Here is an 18,810-nt window from a genome sequence, read left to right as displayed (position 1 = left end):
TGTCAGAAGTAAAGGAATGATTTTCGAGTAAAAAGCGGTTGTACGTAAAGGAACAAAGCTTTTGTATTAATGGCTTGTTAATGGGTATTTTACACGATATGTTATTTTGCATATGTGTTATCACTTATGGGTACTTTACACGGTATGTTTTTTACATATGAGTTGTCACTTCTCCAATACAAAATGTATATGCAAAATGACAACTCATATGTAAAAAACATATCGTGTAAAGTACCCATTAAGGCCAGACAATCGTCGCTTGCTTTGCTTGCTTTCCAAATGTCAAATTATAAAGGAATGCCAGAGCCTCCTAAAGGGGAACGCAGGCGGATTTGCAAAGATGCTCTGGCATTCCTTTATAATTTGACATTTGGGAAGCAAGCAAAGCAAGCGACGATTGATTCTTTTCTGGTCTTTAGCGTATACATTTTGTATATAAAAAGTGACAGCTCATATGTAAAAAACATAGAGTAAAGCACCCATAAGGGAATTTTCTACGTTCTTTTCCGCTTGGTTTTCCATTTTTATTTGGGGCAAAACCTATAACTCTGCGTGTAGGTTTTGCCCTTAAACTTTATGTAAATTATTGGCCTGTTCCCGTACTTTATAAAGTGGTAAAAGTCGTAAAATCCGTAAACGATTTTCATATAAATTTTGTGTACGGGAACGCAAAATGTGTAAAATGTGTGTACGGGAACGCAAAATGTGTAAAAGTGGTAAAAATTGTAAAAACTTTTTAATTCTAGAACAGAGCTTATATTTTATATATTAAAATAGATATTTACACATTGGTTATTGAACATCGTGATTAGAGATACCAATTAACATTTACAGATCTCTATAGGTCCCGATTTGCATCGATTTACAGATCTCTGGAGAGAGAGCAAAGTGAATTGATGCCATTCAGTTTCTTTTTTAACACGAGACTAGACGGTCATTGTGGAAATGCTGCGCTGCTGTGTGTATTAGAAGAAGTTCATCAATTGAGACAATGAGAAGAACCAATCAATAATTATCAACAAATTACAATAAATTGTTTGAAGAAACAACAACAATTTTAAACAGAAAATCGGAATTAATTAAAAATGGAAATTAAAGAACGAAAAATTTATAAAAACTTCGTCTAGGCAAACGACAAAATTGCAAGAATTCTTTTTATAATTAACAAAAAAAAACCAAACCAATACCAAAAAGTACAGTGTATGTGGTAATATAATTGTGGATTTAATAAAGAAGAAGCATAGCAGGCAGACATATAAGAAAGAAGGAAAAACCAAAAGCACCACACCAACCACATAAAAAGGTTAGAGAAAACAATCTCAGAATAGAAGCAAGGCAAAGCAAAAGCAAATCATGGAAATAAAATGTGAAAAGATAATCATCAAATGTGAATTGTTTGTGCGCGGAAGAAGATGAGGGGAAGAAGTGTTGTTGATGGTGGTGTGTGCGTGTGTTTGTTGTGTATGTGAATAAAAGAAGCAAGTGAAATAACAATATACACATGGTCATACATAATAGACGAATATATAAATATAAACATAATAGACAATTCATATAACAAAAACAACAATTCATTTACATTTTAACAAAAAACGTGTAAATTAAATAAAAGGTAATTAGAATAAAGAAGAAACATAAATTTATGATGTTTAAAAATTAAATGCCATAGTGCCAGTTATTAGAGAGAGAAGGAGAACGAAAAATAACCCCCAATAAAACTGGGAGCACAAGAGAGCAAGAATAACAATTGGAGTACGTGATGACAAGTTTTTCTTGTGACGCCGCAAACAACGGCATACGGTCGACTTTGTATTGTGCAGTGTGTGTTCAGTGAGTGCAGTGCATGAAAATTATATTTTGTGAGAAAAAAATTGAGGCTGAGAGAGAATCCAACTAAAAGAGAAAGAAGAAGTGTTCAATCAACCCAAAAAGAAGAAGAGCATCACCATAAAAAAGAGGTGTGTATTTTTATTATCAAATGAACCCCAAAAAATGTTGTATAAAACGGCCGAAAACATTATGCGAGTTGTTTAAAAGTTATAAGAAATTTATTTTGCAATAAAATAAAGTAAAAATTATCAGAAAATTGCCATTGATTTCCAAATAAAAGAAAACAAAAAATTTTGTGTGTCTATAATAAAATCCATAATTTTTTTCTTCTCACATTCAAAGTGATAGCAGAAAAATATAAGAATTTGAAAGCAAAGCAAAATTAGACAAAACGACGACGAGACAAACGATGGATGGACGGCAAAAGGAGTGTGCAAAAAAAAAAAACAGACAAAAAATAAATTGTTGAGACAAACAAAGCAACAACAGCAATAACACACAAACGCCAAGTTTATAAATAAATTAAAGAACTCTTAATTGGTAATAAAAATTAAATAAAAATTTATTTTATGTGGAATTTAAAAAAAAGAACAATGCGAATTTTTAAACATTAAATGGAAGATCTAAAAGATAACAATAAATGCCAAAAAAAACTTAAAAAAAGATGTGTTGAATGAAAGCAAAACAAAATGTCTCAAATAAAAAAATATATAAAATGTCTCAAACCATAAAAAGAGTGTTTTTTTTTTTAAACTTTGAAGAATTAAGAGACAAATTGTTGTAACTAAAAAAATATGAAAAATATTTGTAAAAACTAACTAAATATTCAAATATTCAAAAAATGTGAGTGCATGGTGATTATTTGCAATTTATTGTTGGGAGTTTGCGAGTTTCCCTCCCATTAAAAATTTCTTTGCAAATTAGAAGTGTTGCCATCTTGTGTATGTCTTCAAAATGAGGCTAAACAGTGTTGTGCAAAATTGTGTTTTTTTTAGTTTTTGTTTTGCAGTTGTAAAAAGTGATTTGATTTAGAAACAAGTGTGTGTGTTCAGTGGATAATTCATTTTGGCAAATATTATAACTATATCAGTTGAGATGGGTTGGAATAAGTCTAGTTTAGTGGCTCCATTTAAATCGATATGAAATTCTTACCACAGGTCATCTATGATGCACAAGTCACAACGTTGGGCATTTTAATAGGGGGAACTATACTTTTTGAGTCAGAATACTCAAAATAAATGTCGTTTAATGACACTTACCATAGGTGGTTCTTGGTACCCTGATCAAAACGATAGTTTTCTGGGGGTAGAAGTCCATACTTCGGAGATATGGTTGTCTACATTTCCGAAGAATCGGCTGAAAAACATTGTTTTCAGAAGAGGATATGGCACCATAGCACCATAGCTGTTTTGCATATTTCCATAGTTGAGAATCGACCGAAGACCGGCTATTCCATGAAAATTGAAGACATTTCGGCGAAAATTTCAAAAACCGAGAACATAAACTTCAATATGCGCGTGTAAAACCGACATGGCATAATATTAATGTAGTGGCTGGACTCAAAAATAGTCATAAATTGAATACTCTACCAGCTGGCGGAAAAATCTGAAATGTTTACCACAGTTAGATTTTTACGTCCTGATTACAAAAATATAAAGTTTGTTGGGGGGAAGTGCATACTTCACGAGATATGGACCTCTTAACTTCAGAAAATTCCCATGTTAAAGTAAGAAAAAAATTTAAATTAAAACAAAACAAATGTTGTTTTCGTGCCTAAATTGGCTCCTGTCCATAGGAGAAAGTTTTAAATTTCAGATTTTTTCCCTCAGCTGGTAGAGGATTCAATTTGTTCCCAAAAATATTTAAAAGTTTATCCACAGTTAGGTCTCGGAATGCTGGGAAGGCCATACCTCCCCGACAAAGGTCTAGGAAGTTCCGAAAAACCTATGAATTTTGGGGAAAATATAATTTTGGGCGTAAATTGAATACTCTACCAGATCTGATACTCTACCAGATCTACCAAATCTGAAATGTTTACCACAGGTAAACAAATTCCCTTGTTAAAGAAAGAAAAAATTCAAATTTAAAAATGTTTTTTTCCGTGCCCTAAATTGGCTCCTGTCCATAGGAGAAAGTCTTAAATCCCCGGCCGGAACAAATTTTTCTCTAAGCAGCCGGCCATTAAATTAAACAAGGGAATTTTTGGAACTTCAGAAACCCATATCTCGGGAATTATACATTTCCCCAGAAAGTGTTATACGTCGTTGGAATCAGGACGAAAAGCACTATCCATGGTAAATTTTTCATAATTTTCTGCATACTGTCGGTAAAGGAAAGATATGCCGAGTATTCAATTTGTTCCTAAGGGTTAAATGTCGTTCACGGTCACCTCTCGGATCGGGCTGAAATTTTCACAGTAGATAGCCCTTGGTACCCTGAGTACAAAGATGTATAATTTCCAGGGGGGAAGTTCATACTTTCCGAGATATGGGTCTTGAGATTTCGGAAATTTCGTACTTTAACACAATTAGGTTGTTTGTGGGCACCTCTGGGATAGGGCTGAACTTTTTACAGTAGATAATCCTTGGCTCCCTGAATACAACAATATATAGCTTTCCGGGGGGAAGTTCATACTTCCCGAGATATGAGTATGAACATGTTACAATTCTAAATTGGGCAATATGGGTATCATTTGAAAGCTTATGGAGAGTAATTTTGTGCACGCGTCCTATTTTTATACCTGTTTATAGGAGAACATATTAAATTTCTGTTCGAAACCGGCTACTTAGGAAACTTTCAATTTAAACGAGTTTTGTTCGCGTAGCACACTTTTGCACCTGTCCATAGGAGAAAGTCTTAAACCCCCGGACGAAGGTTGGCTACTCAAAAACACTTACAACTTGAAAGAAAATTCTGAGCGCGTACCCCCCTTTTGCTCCTGCCCATCATAGGAGAAAGTCCTAAATACCCGGCCGAAGGCCGAATACTTAAGGACACCTTTTTTTATTATGATGACGCATAATAATTTAATAAATTATTATGAGAAAACCTAATTACCACTGATAATAATTGGCCGCATTGGAAAGTAGTTCGTTCGGTGATAAAAGTAAAAAAGACAAGACTCATATTTTGGGAAGTATGGACTTCCACCGGAATGCTATATATCGTTGTGTTTAGGGTCCCCAGGGCTAGCTATGGTAAAAATTTCAGCCCGATCCGAGAGCTGCCCATAAACAACCTGATGGTGTTAAATTACGAAATTTCCGAAATGTCAAGGCCCATATCTCGGGAAATATGGACTTCTCCCCCGAAAACTATATATCGTTGGGATCAGGGTTCCAAGAGCTATCTGTGGCAAAACCGATCCGAGAGTTGCCGCTAAACGACACTTGTTCCAAATAATGACCATATTTTTTGCTTAGAATATGTAGATAATAGCAAACAAATGTCCAAAACTTTTAAGACCCATGTCTGTGAAAATATAGACTTCCGTGATCAGGAAGACGAGACTTACACACCTGCTCAAAATAATAGATACACCATGTAGGAATACCCTCAGCAACTGACAAAAAAAAAAAAAAAAAAAAAAAAAACAAAACCAATCCAAACACAATAATTATGCCGTATATAAATTATATCGATTTTGAATCAAGAGTTTGCTTTAAAATCTGTAGGTAACGTAATGTGGTGCTATACCAAATCACTGACATATACAAAAAATTTTTAGTAACCAAACTTCTTCATAAAGGAAATATTAAATTAGTTTTAGAGTTATCTCTTTTGGGTCATTATCTCAGCAAGTATTGACTTACTCCAGAAAAAAATTGTACCGTTGTAAATCAGGTCGCTAGAACAACCTACTGCAAAAAGAATCAAAACGATGCGAGAGGAGATCTTAAACTTAACTTTTTCCTAGGGAAATACCCGAAGGAGTGGAGCGATATAATCCATATTCGAACCTGATACATGACTGGGTGAAATAATACGATGTGCAAAGTCTGCACCAATCAGAAACTCCCTGCGAGCATTACCTTGCGAATTTGCAATTTAGGTTGGTGCCGTCAGGGTTTCTTGGAGGCTTTATGCCAATATCTCAGGAAGTATGGACTTGCGCAAGAAAAAAATCAGAACGATCCGAGAGGAGCTCTTAAACTTCATTTTATCCGAATTTTGTGTGGGAGGTACCCGAAGGAGTGGACCGATATAGTCCATATTCGAACCCGATATATATCTGGAAGGTATAATTCGATGTGCGAAGTGTGGATCGAATCAATTGCTCTCTTCGAGAGTTATCGTTCACACCATTTTACAGGAAAATTTTGAACTTTTATGGTGGAGGTACCAGAAGAGTGGACCGATATGTTCCATCTTCCAACTTAAACTAAGTTTGCACAAAATAGTAACATACCCAAAATTTGGTTCGAATCGGTTGATCCGTTTGAGAATTACCGTGCGTACCAGCCAGACAGATGGACAGACAGACGGACGGAGATGGCTAAATCGACTTCAAATTGTCTGCAACGAATTTCGTCCAAACATACTTGTGGTCTAAAACCGTTATTTCAATGAGGCACATTTTTGGTCGTATCAAAGTGTATATACCCTTTCTAGCCTAAAGGCTGAGGGTATAATTACTCATACCTATGTGAATTTGTAGGTTTTTGGTACATTTTCCAAGCAAATTGTCTGCAATTTGATATCTGTGTGTGCATGTTTGGTGTAATCCCCATTTAGACATTTTTGCGACATCTATCTGGTTTCGCGGAAATTTTGAGTTTCTTCATGCTCGCACATTTTTTTTTGTTCTTCAAGACATTACCTTACAGATAAAGCTGATTTCAGTTTCCGATAGTTTGAGGTGTGATGTATTCATCTCTCATATATTATTAACTAACCTTTGGGCTTGGCAAACTATTCCTCTAAGATATCTCCTCCAGTTAAAATGATGTAAGACACATCATTAATCAAGAAACTTTTCTAAAAAGTAACAGACATTTTATGGATGGCAGTTTGTCATAGCTGAAGGCTGTATTTAAGGACATACCTTCATACATATCTAGAAATATGTATGTATATAATTCTAATGCTGTTTGCAAGTAAATTATATGTGTTTCGTTGTGTATATGAAATTATAAATATATTGTATATAATTTATATTTTAATGACTGCACAGCAACGACTTGAACTTTGTACCATAAATCATCAAATTGTTTTTTTTCTGGCAAAATTATTGATTTAATGCCAAGCACTAAAGAAAAAAAATGAAGAATCATTACCTAATTGGATAATTGTTTCTGGTTCAATAGCCTTTTTCATCAAAAGCCGGAATAGGTTATATTTGTGAATGGCATGCAGTCGTGCCTAGTATTAGGGTCACTAGAAAACTTTCTGGTCTAGGCAACATGCAGTGTCGCCAGGCGTCATTTGACATTTATTTTGAGTTTGAATGTTTTTAGCCTAAGCGTACTCAGGACAGTGCCACCGTGGTGCAATGGTATGCACACCCGCCTTGCACGCTGAAGGTCGTGGGTTCGATTCCCAGGCCAGACAATATCAACAATTTCAACGGTGGCAAAATAACCCTCAGTAATGTTGGCAAAATTTCCTGAGTATTTCAGCCATGTAAAACTTCTCTACAAGTGGTGTCTTAAGACACGCCGTTCGGACTCGGCAATAAGCAGTAGGTCCCATATCATTGAGCTAATATGAATCGGGGTGCACTCATTGATATGAGACAAGGGAGTCCCGTATGGGATGTTTGTGGAACAATTATTATATACTCAGGACAGTTTGACATACGGCCATGTGTTGGGTTGTTTACAGTGGTTTGATTGATACACGCTTTTACAGCATCTTCTGGTGATTGCTGCTATTTTTCGGGTTCATACGCACAGCCCCAATGATTCGTCACCTGCATCCATCTTATAAACGTCATTTAAAGCACATCGATCGTATTTTTTTCGAAATTTCTTGCAACGATCAACACAAGATACTACGAGAAAACCCCATTTTTTTCGCCAAGTGTTCATGCAATATCAAATGTTAGTTGGTGGAATAAATACCCAAAGATGCCTCTATCTTACGGTATATAACATGGCAACTATTGAAGTCTGGAGACCACTACGGGTCTGCTATTGGCTATAGAAATTCCTAATAGAGCTTCAAACGACTATGAAGGACTTTTGTGTGTATTGTTGTTGGCTAGAGAAGCCACCTGAAAGTATTCTATCCCTGGAGGTTGAAGTCTGTAGACCCCTATGGACCTGTTACTGGCTATAGAAATCCCTAATGTGGTCGTAGGTCTATATTAGGCCTTCAAAGTTCGTCTTTGATCAAAATTTGTGCTTTTTTCATGACCGGGACGAAGCTTTCAGAGATATTTTATCGTCAATTATAGATTGTCAGAGGATATCTTTGCTCAATAGAAGTGGTTCGGAGGTTTTTGTTTAGTAACAAGTAAAAAAGTATCAGTCGGCTTTGCCGACAGAGATATACCCTCAGCCTGTGTATATTGAAACATTTTTTCACACTCTTCTGGCTGTTTGCTCAAGAAGTATGGACTTGCCCCTAAAAAAACTTTTACCATCGTAATTGAGGCAGCGGGTGCAAGTTGCTTCAACAAAAATCAAAGTGATTCGATATCAGGTCTTAAAGTGAACTTATCCGAAATTTTGTGTGGGAGGTACCGGATGGAGTGGACAAATATAGTCTATATTTCAACCTGATCTATATCTGGTAGATATATTAGGATGTGTAAAGTATAGACCAATTCGGCCACTCCCTTCAAGAGTTACCCTACGAACAATTTTTCCGAACATTTTTGAACTTTTGTGGGGGAGGTACCTGAAGAAGTGGACCGATATGGCTTATCTTCAAACTTAAACTATGTTTGGACAAAATATTACTAAGGCCAAATTTTGGACCGAATCGGCAGATCCGTTCGAGAGTTATCTTGCGCTCCAACCACCTCAAACGGTGTGATAGGGGTTTTTTGCAACTTTCAGGCTATTTTCTCAGGAAGTATGTACTTGCCCCTGATGGAACTTGTACCATCGTATGGGGGGGCAGTGAATACAAGTTGCTAAAATAAAAACCAAAGCGATTCGAGAGCTGGTCCTAAACTGAACTTATCCGAAATTTTGTGTGGGAGGTACCCGAAGGAGTTGACCTATTGAGCCCATATTGGAAGCTCATCTAAGTCTGGTACATATTTGACGATGAGCAAAGTATGAACCAAATCGGTTACCCCCTTAAAGAGCTATCGTGCGCACAAATTTTCCGAACTTTTTCGAACTTTTGTGGGGGAGGTACCGGAAGGAGTGGACCGATATAGCCCATCTTCGAACTTAAACTAAGTTTGGGCAAAATATTACGAAAGCCAAAATTTGAACCAAATCGGTTCATCGGTTCGAGAGTTATCGTGCGCTCCAGCCAGCAGGACAGACAGATAGACAGACGGACGGACATAGCTAGATCGACTCCAAATTGTCTGAAACACATTTCGTCCAAACATACTTGGGGTCTAAAACCATTATTTCGATGAAGCACATTTTCATCGTATCAAAGTGTATATACCCTCCTTAGCCTAAAGGCTGAGGGTATAAAAAGACCCTATAAACTTTAAGAGATGTTGGTCCATTTTCAGAGGACATATTTCGTCATTAGAAGACATTAAAATGGCTCGGAACGACCATGAGTTCATAGTTTCGACTAGAGAAGACAAACACATGTCTTTTATTGATCAAGGAATACCACTGGAAGACTCCCTTGAAATCTGTAGAACCATATGGGTCTTTTCCTAGTTAGGCAAGTCCTTATATTGGCAAGAATAAGCTATCAGAGGTCAAAATAAGGCCTTCAGTTGTCAATTTTGATCAATAATAGGCCTTTAAGCTTCTATCATGGGTTTTAGATGTATTTTATTGCCAATGGTATACAATCCGAGGATATCGAGCTTTAAAGAGCTTTCGAAGACTTCCGTTAACACCAAAGGACGTTTACTCATTTAGGTTCATTTGGTAATATAAGGGCTTTTGAGGTTTTGTTTGGCCGAAAGATAAACTTTCAAAAATATTTCATAGGTTATGGTCCATTTTCGGAGTACATATTTTGTCATTAGAAGACCTTAAAATGGCTTCGATCAACCATGAATGACTTCTGGACAAATTGTTTGACTAGAGGAGGCATCCGAAAGTCTTTTATTGACTAAGGAATTACTCTTAAAGTCTATATAAATCCTTAAAATGTCCATAAAAGACTTCTGATAGGGTTTGCTTTGTTTGATCAAGGAAATCCTCTGGTAGCTTCCCACTGTGCTTTGAAATCTGGAGACGACCCCTAAGGACCTTCTTCTACTAGCTATGCAAGTCCCCAAAAAAAAGCTTGTATCTACGATGGAACTTCAGAGGGCGTTGGTTTGACAGGAGCATAGGCATCCGATAGTTTTCTATCAATAATCCCTCCGGAGGTCGAAGTCTATAGACCGCTGAGGGGCCCTGCTACTTGGTCCTTCAAGGCGTGGGTTTATTAAAGAATATTTTCACTTGGGCCTTCAAGGCGCGGTTTTATTAAAGAATATTTTTACTTGACAAATCAAGGCGTGGATTTATTAAAGAATATTTTCACTTGGGCCTTCAAGGCGCGGTTTTATTAAAGAATATTTTTACCTTACAAATCAAGGCGTGGATTTATTAAAGAATATTTTTACTTGGCCCTTTAAGGCGTGGATTTATAAAAGAATATTTTTACTTGGCCCTCCAATGCGTGGATTTATTAAAGAATATTTTACTTGGCCCTTTAAGGCGTGGATTTATTAAAGAATATTTTCACTTGGCCCTTCAGGGCGCGGATTTATTAAAGAATATTTTTACTTGGCCCTTCAACGCCTGGATTTATTAAAGAATATTTTTACTTGGCCCTTTAAGGCGTGGATTTATAAAAAAATATTTTTACTTGGCCCTTTAAGGCGTGGGTTTATTAAAGAATATTTTCACTTGGCCCTTCAGGGCGCGGATTTATTAAAGAATATTTTTACTTGACCCATCAAGGCGTGGATTTATTTAAGAATATTTTTACTTGGCCCTTCAAGGCGCGGATTTATTAAAGAATATTTTTACTTGGCCCTTCAAGGCGCGGATTTATTAAAGAATATTTTTACTTGGCCCTTTAAGGCGTGGATTTATAAAAGAATATTTTTACTTGGCCCTTCAAGGCGCGGATTTATTAAAGAATATTTTTACTTGGCCCTTCAAGGCGCGGATTTATTAAAGAATATTTTTACTTGGCCCTTCAAGGCGCGGATTTATTAAAGAATATTTTTACTTGGCCCTTCAAGGCGCGGATTTATTAAAGAATATTTTTACTTGGCCCTTCAAGGCGCGGATTTATTAAAGAATATTTTTACTTGGCCCTTCAAGGCGCGGATTTATTAAAGAATATTTTTACTTGGCCCTTCAAGGCGCGGATTTATTAAAGAATATTTTTACTTGGCCCTTCAAGGCGCGGATTTATTAAAGAATATTTTTACTTGGCCCTTCAAGGCGCGGATTTATTAAAGAATATTTTTACTTGGCCCTTCAAGGCGCGGATTTATTAAAGAATATTTTTACTTGGCCCTTCAAGGCGCGGATTTATTAAAGAAAAGGCTTAAGATATGTTTTATCGTCAATGGTAGACCGTCAGAGGACATATTTCGTCATTAAAAGACCTTAAAATGGCTTCTCAAGGCTTTGCTTTAACTAGAGAAGACATCCAAAAGTCTTCCAGAGATCGAAGAATACTTCTGTGGCCCTTCAATTGACCAATAAAGGCTGTACGTATACCTATGAGGACCTTCCTGACCATAGAAGACAACATAAGTGTTTCTAACGTCTTTAATCGTCGTGTTCAGACTAGATAAGTCATGCGAAGTTTTTCTACTGATAGCAGAAGTCATCTGGAGGCTTTCTATTGAATTCGGAAATCCTTCTTTTGGCCATCAATAACCCGAAAAGTCTTCCCACTAGACATATAAAACCTCGAAAGACTTTCCATTGCCAGAAATACCTACAAATTCTTCGATTTCCCCTGAAGAGAAGTCTTTAAAATGGAAATTTAATTTTCAAAAGATGGCTATCCATTCTATTTATCTTTTTTCCTTGCCATGGATTTAAATCCAATATTCATGCTGCTGCTGATGTTGCCACTGCTGCTCTGGCTGTCTGTTTATCATTTTATTAAAGCTGGCAAAGACCAAAGCAAATATTGAATGACGATGAAGAAGAAGAAGAAGTAAAAAAAAAAACACCCCATAGAAAAAAAGAAATTGCCTCAAAAGATTACAAGAAATAAATTCCGAAAATAATAACCATAAACAAAGTTGTACTGCTGCTGCTGGCTGATCTGAGCTATGTAAGCAACAACAACAACAAATAATGAAGAAAAAACGAAATAGAAAAAAATCCCAAACATTACAACGTTCATTCCATTGTTGTTTTTGTTGTGTGGAGTAGAAGACATGAAAAACCTCAACGTTAGAGGAGATAACAAAATTGGATTTTGTGTGCTGTGGCATATCTATTGCAAACCTCCCCGTCCGTTCTTCTCCTTTTATGCAAAGGAAATTTATTGCTTTGAATGTTGGAGATGGATAAAGAAGAAAAGGCAACAAAACAACAGCAACATGAAAAGTAACGCACGAATGCGCAAGTACCCACCAATGGCTCTGCCGCCTGCCTGCTTGCTCCTCTAATGGTGGTAGCGGCAGCAAACATTCTCGCAGTTAGGCGGCCAACAACCATCATCCATACTTGGCATGGTGGAAGACGGACGGCGGTGTCTATGAACTATGGTCGAACAGTCAGTCGGTTGGTGGATCTAACTTTTGGTCCGTTAGTCCATATGTTTGTCTAGCATTATTGTACCTATCTATGGCTGGATGTTGCCCCATTGGCCGTTGTTGTTTGTGTTGTTTTTTTTGTGTGTTAGCAATGACGGCCCAAAAACAATTTCTGTGGTGAAACCTTAATGCAGTTGGAAGACGACAAACAACACGGCGACGACGAAGACCAAAAGGAGTTGGGGCCAAATATCTTCAAATGACTTTAACAACAACAGACGGCAACAGCAACACCAGCACCAGATGATAATAATGGCATGGCAGCATTGTGTGTACCTCCACACAGCTCAACCACAGCAAATAGCTATGCACGAAGATGGAACACACGTCAAAGTGTATACCACCAAAACAAATTATCCATTCCATATGTGTCTTTTGTTTTTGTTGCTCCTCAGGCCTGCTGGTCTAGTGAACTTTGTTTAGAAGATGAGTGTGTTAGGATTATTTCATTTGGTTACAAAATTTTAGATGGCGAATAGATGGGTGTCTTTTGTGTGGGGGATTCATTGGTTGATATTTAAGGGCTCATAAGGGTTTCTTTGGCCACAAGGCGGCTTTCAAAGCCTTTCATAGGTAGTAATTACCTTTCAGAGGAGTTGGTCCATTATCAGAGGACATATTTCTTCACTAAATGACATTTAAATGGCTCCAAACGACCATCTGGAGACTTTCTATTGATCATTGAAACCTGTAGACCTGTGAGGGGGCCTGCTACTGGCTATACAAATCCTTAAAATGGCTTCAATCGACAATGAAAGACTTTTGAGGATGTTGTTTTGATCAGAGAAGTCTTCTATTGATCAACGAATTGCTCTGGAGACCCTAAATGCCTTCCATGCCCAATTTAAAACACTTCAAGGTCTTCAATGTTCAGTAAAGTCATTTCTGGTGTATTTTATTTCCAGTTGAATATTTCTAGAGGTACACGCTGATCAATAAAAGGCCTTTAGAGGTTTCCATAGTCATTGGAAAACATTCAGAAGTATTATTGAGTCAATAGAAGACCCTTCCTGCTACTGGCTACACAAATACTTAAAATGGCTTCAATCGACAATGAAAGACTTTTAAGGATGTTGCTTTGATCAGAAAAGTCTTCTATTGATTAGCAAATTGCTCTGGAGGTCTTTATTGATAATACTAAGTCTCCAAAGAGACCCTAAATGCCTTCCATGCCTAATTTAAAACACTTCGAGGTCTTCAATGTTCAGTATAAGTCGTTTCTGGTGTATTACATTTCTAGTAGAATATTTCTAGAGGTACTTGCTGATCAATAGAAGGCCTTTAGAGGTTTCCATGGCCATTGGAAAACATTGAGTCAATAGAAGACCCTTCCTCCTTCTATATACATAATTACTAAAAGTTCTTCCAAGGTTTCCTTTAATCAATAGATGGCTTATAGAAGACCTGTGAACATTTCTAGAGGTACTCTCTGATCAACAGAAGGTATTTATGGTCATTGAAAGACCTTCAGAAATATTTTTGAGTCAACAAAAGGGTCTTTCTCCTATATGAATACTAGAAAATTCTTCTAGGGTTTCCTCTAATCAATATATGGATTTTAGAAGACCTGTGAAGATTTTTAGAGGTACTCGCTGATCAATAGAAGGTCTTTGTTGGAAGACCTTCAGAAGTATTCTTGGTTCAATAGAAGGACATACCTTCTATACCATTACTAGAAGTTTTCCTAAGGTTTCCTTTAATCAATAGACGGCTTATAGAAGATTTCTAGAGGTACCCACAGATCAATAGAAGGTCTTTGAAGTCTTCCATTGTCATTGGAAGATCTTCAGAAGTATTCTTGGGTCAATAGAAGGATATATCCCCTAAGGACCACAACGAACAGCATCGGTATAAATGTCTAAAGAATCTTCGAACAGACCCTAAACTGCACTTAGACACAAATGTTGAAATTCTGTGGAGGTGGTACCCTAAGGGGAGGACCGATATGGCTTATCTTCGAACTTAAACTAAGTTTGGACAAAATATGACGTAGGCCAAATTTTGGACCAGATCGATTGATCAGTTATCGAGAGTTATCGTGCTCTCCAGCCACTACATATCGTCACCTGAATGCCCAAAGACGTAATCCTCAAGGTAACCCTTTGAGGGTTACGTCTTAGGTCATTTCAGGTGACGATATGGTGTCATAGGGGGTTTTTACGCCTTTCGGGGTGTTTTCTCAAGAAGTATGAACTTGTTCCTGAAAAACTTTTACCCTCGTAATGAAGGCAACGAATGCGATTTGCCTCAACAATCATCAAAGTGCAGGTCTTTAAGTGGACTTATCCGAAATTTTGTGTGGGAGGTACCCGAAGGAGTGGACAAATATAGTCCATATTCGAACCTGACCTATACCTGGTATATATATTAGGATGTGTAAGGTATGGCTCAAATCTGCCACTCCCTTCAAAAGTTTCGTGCGCACAATTTTTGAACTTTTGTGGGGTGGGGGAGGTACCTGTAGAATACCTGGATCGATATGGCTTATCTTCGAACTTAAACTAAATTTGGAAAAATATTACGACGCCGAAATTTTGTACCGAATAGACTGATTCGTTCGAGAGTTATCTTGCGCTCCGACCACTACACACGGTGTCATAGGGGTTTTTCATTCTATTTTCTCAAGAAATATGGACTTGCCCCTGATGCGAATTGTAGCGTCGTATGGGGGGCAGTAAATACAAGTTGCTGCAACAAAAATCTAAGTGATTCGAGAGCAGGTCCTAAACTGAACTTTTCCAAAATTTTGTGTGGGAGGTACCCGAAGGAGTGGACCGATTGAGTCCTTATTGGAACCTCATCTAAGTCTGCTAGAAATTTTACAATGTGCAATGCATGGACCAAATCGGTTACTCCTTCAAGAGTTATCGAGAGCATAAATTTTCCCAACATTTTCGAACTTTTGTGGGGAGGTACCGGAAGGAGTGGACCAATATAACCCATCTTCGAACTTAAAATAAATTTGGACAATATATTACGAAAGTCAAAATTTGGACCGAATCGGTTGATCCGTTCGAGAGTTATCGTGCGCTCCAGCCAGCCATACAGACAGACGGACAGTCAGACAGACAGACGGACATGGCTTAGGTTAGGTTAGGTTTAAGGATGCGCATCCATCTGGTAGTATAGGTGACTGCTTCACTCGGAGACCGTTGGTCCATTATGATCATCCTGTGTAGGTTGTAGTTGAAGATTTAAAGATGTGAGGATGTTGATGCGGTATGGTGAAATGAGGATGATAGGTTAGAGATGATGAGACGATGGTGGAGTGTAGGAGATGATGAGTTGATGGTGCAGTGCAGATAGGATGAAGTTGTAAAGATGAGAGGTTTGATGCCGAGGTATAGATGATATTGTGCTGGAAATGTAGAAAAAGTCTGATTAGTATTTAATAGGTTGTTGTTGTTGTAGCAGCTTCTACAAGTACATGTAAATCTTTATTTTATTGATTCGGCTCTGCCTCCAGCTCCAAGTTCAGAAAGGACGCCACCTGAATAGGATTCGTCCAAAGAGGGAGTGGAGTTAAGTTAGTCGTGTTGGCTGGGCATTTAAACAGGTGCTGCGTAGTGTGCGGACCGGTGCCACATGCTGGGCAGATATTCCGCGTGCCATCAATCATGGCTCAGTACGAATTGAGGCGGCTGCACCAACCAGATCTAAGTTGTGCCAACACGGCTCTCGTTTGTCTTGGCAGCTGTTGTTCTTCTGGATGATCGCCGAGGACGATATTCGCACTGTAGGCTACCAAAGCCTCTGCAACCGCATCAGTGTGAATGTCCCTTAAACCTGCCGGGTATGCACGTTGATCTAGAGGTTCTCTTTTATATCTTTGGACCTCTCTCTCTCTCTCCAGATCTTGATAATCCTCCCTAACTTGCATGGGGGGTTCAGGTAAGGATCTTTGCCAAGCCATGATAGATGTTTGGCAAAGATGAGTAGAACAATGGGATATATGTTAGACAGGAAGGTCAGAGTGTCTATCTCATATCTACCTAGTTTTCGGTATCTCCTTGTTTGCAACAAGGGGCACCTACAAAGCAATCCCACGACAGCGGGTTCTTACGTACCGGATTGACCCGAAACCAAAAGTGTTTCGGCCAGCGGCTGCCAACCCAGCATTATATGCTGCTACAACAACAACAACCAAGCAGATGTTCTACAGTCTCTATCTTCTCCGCATCTTCACATAGTCTGCAGTAGTCAATGCCACTGTCGTCCCATTTTGAAGTTAGAGATCTCACTCTGCAGTGACCTGTTATAAGTCCCACCGCGATTTTCATCCGTAACTTATCAAGTGAGAGGAGGGAGGCCGTTCTTCGACGAGAGACCACAGTCCAGATCTCCTTGGATACCGTACGGACATGGCTTAATCAACTCCAAATTGCCTGAAACGGATTTCGTCCAAACATACTTGGGGTCTAAAACCTTTATTTCGATGAGGCTCATTATTATTTCGATTAGGCCGTTAGCATAAATGCTGTGGGTATAAAAATGGTTTCAAATAACGTTCTAAAGACCATAGACCATGGCATTCTACATTGTTTTTATCTGTTTCTAAAGGACAGTGAAGATTGTTGGAGGTCTTCCACGTTCAAAGGAAGTTGTACAGTGAACTTCAGTGACCATCAGAAGGACTTTGAAGTTTTCAGTGTCCTTTAAATACCCAATCGAACTCTCAGATCGTATTTTCAATGGACTATAGATAAACCTTTCTCAATTAACTGAATATCATCTCCAAAGTGTTCTATGGCAGAAAAGAAGAAGGTCTTCAGATGCAATTTATGATCTCCTCTAAAGTCAAAAGGAAATCTCAGAAAATTTCTGCAGTCCATGGTTGGTTAAACTTAGATGTTAAAGACTTCAAATGCCCTCCGATGATCAGGAAAGGGCTTCAAATAACTTCCAATTGACAATAGGGGGCTCTTAGAGGTCCGAGGGACAATAATAGCTGTTGAAGGTCTTGCACGCCCAACAGAAGGACTTTGAAGACTTCAGTATACAAAAAGTGGCCTTAAGAGGATATGTATAGAAGAGAAATCCAATAAAAGTTATTCAGAGGTCTTCTATTATCTATATAAGACTTTAAGAAGCCTTCAACACTCAATCACATTCTCAGGTCGTCATTCCAATGGACGATATAGGATTATTTGAGGGCTTCAGACACCTTTCGTGGCATCGCACATTGTTTGTAGGTCATTTATGATTAATAGAAACCTTCAAAAGTATTTTATTGGCCAATAGGAGACCTTCAAAAGACTTCAAAGGCTCCAATAGAAGTTATTCAGAGGTCTTCAATTATCTATATAAGTCTTTAATAAGCCTTCAATACACAATCACAGTATCAGGTCGTCGTTCCAATGGACAATAGAGGGTTCTTTGGGGGCTTCGGATAGCTTTCATGGAATCGTACATTGTTTGGAGTTCATTTGTGATCAATAGATACCTTCAAAAGTATTTTAGGGCTTTCCAATATCTTTATTGGCCAATAGGAGACCGTCAAAAGACTTTAATGGCTCCAATAGAAGTTATTCATAGGTCTTCCATTATCTATATAAGACTTTAAGAAGCCTTTAATACTCAATCACAGTCTCAGGCCGTCGTTAAAATGGACGATAGAGGGTTCTTTGAGAGTCAGACACCTTTCATGGCATCGCACATTGTTTGTAGGTCATTTATGATTAATAGAAACCTTAAAAAGTATTTTATTGGCCAATAGGAGACCATCAAAAGACTTCAATGGCTCCAATAGAAGTTTTTCAGAGGTCTTCTATTATCTATATAAGACCATAACAAACCTTCAATACTCAATCACAGTCTCAGGTCGTCGTTCCAATGGACAATAGAGGGTTCTTTGGGGGCTTCGGATAGCTTTCATGGCATCGCAGATTGTTTGGAGGGCATTTATGATCAATAGAAACCTTCAAAAGTATTTTAGGGTCTTCCAATATCTTTATTGGCCAATAGGAGACCTTCAAAAGACTTCAATGGCTCCAATAGAAGTTATTCAGAGGCCTTCTATCTATATATATAAAAGAGTAGTGAGGTGAGTGACTGACTGACTGACTGACTGACTGATTCATCAACGCCCAGACGAAACGGCTGAA

At 37.9% G+C, this 18,810-nt stretch overlaps 1 protein-coding gene across 10 annotated transcripts in view; it reads left to right on the top strand.

The window, feature by feature from the left end:
* The first annotated feature begins 895 nt into the window (after positions 1–895).
* Positions 896–18,810, top strand: part of gpp (DOT1 like histone lysine methyltransferase grappa) — a 215,274-nt gene continuing 197,359 nt past the window's right edge. For 6 of the 10 annotated variants that reach the window (XM_073977260.1, XM_073977223.1, XM_073977296.1 and 3 more), the window contains exon 1: positions 896–1,958. The gene's annotated coding sequence lies outside the window, so the exon portion shown is untranslated. Of the gene's footprint in view, positions 2,674–18,810 lie in introns of all 10 variants that reach the window. The other 4 variants (XM_073977243.1, XM_073977286.1, XM_073977231.1 and 1 more) reach the window with 3 other exon arrangements.

This window comes from Musca autumnalis, unplaced genomic scaffold (genome assembly GCF_047663935.1).
Source record: "Musca autumnalis isolate F117 unplaced genomic scaffold, ASM4766393v1 scaffold_1, whole genome shotgun sequence".
NCBI classification, from domain to species: domain Eukaryota; kingdom Metazoa; phylum Arthropoda; class Insecta; order Diptera; family Muscidae; genus Musca; species Musca autumnalis.
The sequence above is the reverse complement of the archived record's forward strand: the minus strand, read 5'-3'. Positions and strand labels throughout refer to the sequence as shown.